Source organism: Cynoglossus semilaevis, chromosome 5 (genome assembly GCF_000523025.1).
Source record: "Cynoglossus semilaevis isolate Cse_v1.0 chromosome 5, Cse_v1.0, whole genome shotgun sequence".
NCBI lineage: Eukaryota > Metazoa > Chordata > Actinopteri > Pleuronectiformes > Cynoglossidae > Cynoglossus > Cynoglossus semilaevis.
This window is the reverse complement of record NC_024311.1, coordinates 19,080,519-19,085,352: the sequence shown is the minus strand read 5'-3', so window position 1 is coordinate 19,085,352 and position 4,834 is coordinate 19,080,519. Positions and strand designations below refer to the sequence as shown.

The 4,834-nt window shown below is 43.9% G+C and overlaps 1 protein-coding gene across 5 annotated transcripts in view; it reads left to right on the top strand.

Moving 5' to 3' along the window:
- The first annotated feature begins 1,446 nt into the window (after positions 1-1,446).
- unc13c (unc-13 homolog C (C. elegans)) overlaps positions 1,447-4,834 on the top strand; it is a 100,176-nt gene continuing 96,788 nt past the window's right edge. For 3 of the 5 annotated variants that reach the window (XM_025055423.1, XM_025055425.1, XM_025055426.1), the window contains exon 1: positions 1,447-1,524. The gene's annotated coding sequence lies outside the window, so the exon portion shown is untranslated. The remainder of the gene's footprint in view (positions 1,525-4,834) is intronic. The other 2 variants (XM_025055427.1, XM_025055424.1) reach the window with 2 other exon arrangements.

Sequence of the window (4,834 nt, the reverse complement as noted above, 5' to 3'; positions counted from 1 at the left end):
GCTGTGAAGACGAATGCTTTTAACATTTAACAACACGTTAATGTCACTGTTTCTGGACCGACAGAAAACACACAAAGATGTTCTGAACCGGTGATTCTGACCCGGTGGTTCTGACCCGGTGGTTCTGACCCGGTGGTTCTGAACCAGTGGTTCTGATCTGGTCTGTCTTCAGGATCCACCATCACCCAGTGATGACGAGCTGCCACTCAAACCAGAATGATATTGAATTAGAAGGAAAGGAGTTCATGATGATGACGTTAGATGTTCAGTCCCAGTCCCAGTCCCAGTCTCAGTCCCAGTCCCAGTATCAGTCCCAGTCCCAGTATCAGTCCCAGTCCCAGTCCCAGTCCCAGCCCCAGCCTCAGTCCCAGTCTCAGTCCCAGTCCCAGTATCAGTCCCAGTCCCAGTCCCAGTCCCAGCCCCAGCCTCAGTCCCAGTCTCAGTCCCAGTCCCAGTCCCAGTCCCAGCCCCAGCCTCAGTCCCAGTCTCAGTCCCAGTCCCAGTATCAGTCCCAGTCCCAGTTCCAGTTTCACAGGAAGAGGTTTTTCTCTGCTCTTGTCGTCTCCCTCTGATTGATGGAGGACACAGTCGGAGGAGGATTTGTCTCCCAGTGTCTGCTGCCAAAGGAGGGCGCTGCATGACACACACACACACACACACACATTTTCTCCACACTCTGCTGTGATAAACATCATCTCTGAGAGGACTGCCCCCTGGTGGTGTCTTCAAGTGTTTACATCATAAAATCAACAGCAGCAGAGGCAGGAAGTCACAGATTACTGTAAACCTCCAGTGTGTGTGCGTGTGTGTGTGTGTGTGTGTGTGTGTACTGTAAGCCTTTAAGCATCCAGTAGTGCATGTGTACAGTGCAGCAGACTCTGCCTCTCTGGCTGTGTGTGTGTGTGTGTGTGTGTGTGTTTATCATGCACGTGACTTGAGCATAAATCCCAAGTTAGGAGATTGGAATGACTCCACACTTCACACTCGTTCAGAGATGTAGGATTAGTGTCCAGGGATTATTTCAACTTCAGATCTGTGTGTGTGTGAACATGTGGTTCACTGGTCCAGTGGAATTAGACTAATAGTTTATTATTATTATTATTATTATTATTATTATTATTATTATTATTATTATTATCTTAGAAAAAAATCATCCTGTTTTTTCTGGATGCAGTTTTGCAACTGGAAGTCTTAACATTAACTATAGTTTAAGTCAATAAAATGATATTTACTCTGAAATGATGACAGAAAATCATGAGGCAAATGTAAAATGTCCAAATTATACAGTGAATATTTTTTTCAGACTCCTTTCTGTCCATAATATTTCTTGTCCTTTATTTGACAACAGATTCTACCATAAGAAATGTTTGGAAATGACGTCTCTCCACGTTCCCCCTGTTCTTCATCCGACAGATGGTACATTCCGACAGGAAGTGGCCATAAAAAGAGTTGAACTGCGCCGCCAATAGTTTGGCAGTTTCTGCGTCCAAGGCTCGAGGTGACGGTGTGTAGTCGACACAGAAGGTGAGAACACGACACAGTCAGTCATGAAGAGAACAAACGACAGTAACTACAGTAACTTTGGCCCAGTTTGAAATGATAGTTGTAAAAAAACAAACATGAACTGGTTAGAGTTCAGCTGGTTAGAGTTCAGCTGGTTAGAACATGTAACTGACTTCACCTGAAGTTTAAATTCAAATTTAAAAATGTAAAACGCCACTTTGTTGTCCTGAAAACTGCAATAAAACACAATAAAATGAACAGAAAAAAGAAATAGTCCCATGTGACTGTACTCTGTCCCTAAATGACTACAGTAGTTGAAGTAGGAGTAGTTGAACAGGAGGAGGAGACGGGCCTTCACTAACAAACGTTTAAATCTGTGTCTTATTTACTGACTCTGTTGAAGTGGTCGAACAGTAACTCCAGAACTCTGTTTGTTTAGTATAGAAGTGAGGATAAAAGAATGTAACCAACCTGTGAACCAGTTTACATCTACAGTACAGACGACAACAATGTGATTATGCTAATGTGCTAATGTCTTTGTGCTAGCGTTAATGACCTTAATTTACATTTCTGGAACCCATGCCAAAGTGGGAACATGCTCACAGATATCCTCTCATTCCTCGCACTACAAATCCCACAGCGCGCCGTTTCCAATCGTTTGCTGACGGAGCTACAGTCTGTGTTTGAGGCTTTGACAGAATCCTCCTGTTTGAATGAAGCTAAAGCTGTAAATCCTTCACGCTGAGATTTCCTCCCCGGTCTCCTGGTGGTTGGGAGGACAGGCTGACAGGTCTTTGTGTTTGGTTTCAGCTACTATTGATACAGTAGTGAACGAGGAGCAGTCGTTTCCGCCGCTCATTGATTGGCTGAAGCGTATGATCTGTGAAGACGTGAGTGAGAAGAGGCTGCAGATGTGAGACTTCAGCTGCTGAGACAGAAACACGTTTCTGATTTGATCTGTTATCAAGCACATTTGAAGAGCTTTATCTGTTGGTTCTTTTTGTACTAAAATCATAGATCTCGTTATTTAGTTTTTTATTTTATTATTATTTAACTGTCCTGCTGAGCCCAGGGTTGTAGTTCACTTACTTGAAGTAAACGTCGTATAGAGTTAGAAGGCTTTCACATTAGTGAACCATGTTCATAGATGGGATTCCCATCAAAGTCAAGCTGAAAGTCAGATACTAGGTCAAGGGTCAGACATTGATCCAGGAGGAGGTATCACTGGACTGTGGATCCATCTGGTCAATACTGGTGTTTGGTTTCAGTTTACAACCATCCATCAGCTCCTGCTCAGTTCACACTGCAGCATTTTCACCAAACTATTTCTTTCTAAGAAATGATACAGAGTTGTTGTAGTATCATTCAGTAGTACACAGAAATACACAGGCAGTACAACACCCTGACGGGGAGGAAACCTGCTGTTGAACGTATAAGTTGACACCACATTGTTCACCTGGGGTTAATTTTCCTGTGACAGGTGGCGCTGTGCTCGGGTCAGATCCCAGTCTGCTGCATCAGCACAGACGTTTCTGCCCCGTGGTAATAAAGAACACGATACTTTAATGATGTAGCTTTGTGTTCACTTTCTCTTTTCTGGGTAATACAAACGACACAGATGTATTACTGTTGTAGCTGCAGTACAACGCTGCAGAGTTACTGTATCTGTGTGTACTGAGAGAGAGAGAGAGAGAGAGAGAGAGAGAGAGAGAGCGGGGGGGGGGGGTACGTGGAGATGCTCATGTCTCTGCCACATACCCTGGGTCGTGCCGTCGAGGAGTGGATGTCACAAGACGTTACATCACTTCTCATCTCCTTGAATCTCCTTCAGTTTGGTGGAGGAAGTGTTTGGGCTGCAGTGATGAACAAAGAAACCCCCCCCCCAACCAAGAACAGTGATGAGGGCCCTGTGATGAGGGCCCTGTGATGAGGGCCCTGTGATGAGGGACCTGTGATGAGGGACCTGTGATGAGGGACCTGTGATGAGGGACCTGTGATGAGGGACCTGTGATGAGGGCCCTGTGATGAGGGACCTGGGATGAGGGCCCTGTGATGAGGGCCCTGTGATGAGGGCTCACGTTGGAGAGTCGACCTCAGAGGCACAGGTTCTCACCTGTTACAGTTACAGTATTCAGACTCAGTATTTTACCTCCACTTTTATCACATTCAGAACTTTATTTTTTGAGAGGGAATCCAGCCTGTCACAGGAGAGATATATGTCAGCGTGTTTTTATCACAGTGATATTTCTGTGTTTTGTCAGGCTTCTGTGAGTGGAAATAATGGGCAGAGACAGAGATCCTGAAGGGGGCAGTAGCGCAGCTCAGTGTCAGCAGAGCTGTTGGTAAGAGCATGGAATAAAAGGGAAGTAAGGGCTTAGCTTAGCATTTAGCTAGTTGGCTGTAGTTTTTTTTTTCTGTTGGTGCGAAATTAGGGATTTAATGTTGTTTGTAGTTCATTTTTTAGATGTAAAAAAAATGTGGTTGATCACTTAACTGGGACTCACACTGAAAATAGTCCTGGCAGTCAGGATTACTTACACTGTGCTGCTTGGAGTCCATTTTAGGATTATACTGATTGGAAGTGTAGCCTGACCCTGTCTAACCTCTGAGTCGGACATGGATTTTACGTGACGTCATTCACTGATCTGACCCTGACAGTAGAGCCGTGGACTGAGTGGACTGGTCAGCACAGCTGGAACCAGGGTCCAGAAAACAATTCACAGATGACGTACTATTTATGAAGTACTTCTGACGTTCTACTGCACCAGGACTACAGTAATACTACATGTATACTGCAGTCTTCAGGTATAAATCATGACATTCATTTCTGTACGACTTTCTTTAAAACTTCACAAAGAAGAGTTTTCATTGGTCTGTTGTAACAACTAGTCCTGGTCACCTGACCACCACTGTGAGAGGTCAGATTGTTTAATCAGCAAATAATGATCATTATTATGATCATTATTATGATCATAATAATGATCATAAAGAGGTCAGTGGCTCAGTGTATGGACTGTAAGTACTGCAGTAATAATACTGACTAATACTGTACAAAATGAAAGCTGAGAATTTACTGTCATACTACGGAAAAATGAATTCAAGACACACATTTATACAAGAAGGAAATAAACCTTTCACCTTCAGCATTTAGTGTGAAAAATACTACAGTCACATCAACACCTTGTTGTTGTTATTAATATTAAACCTTATGTTGTGTTATTACATAGAGGCTCAGCAGCCATAGGTTACAGACCCCTGCACCTCCCCCCACCCCCCACTGCTCCACCGTAGGGCAGGAAACCTGATGTTGTGTTATTACATAGAGGCTCAG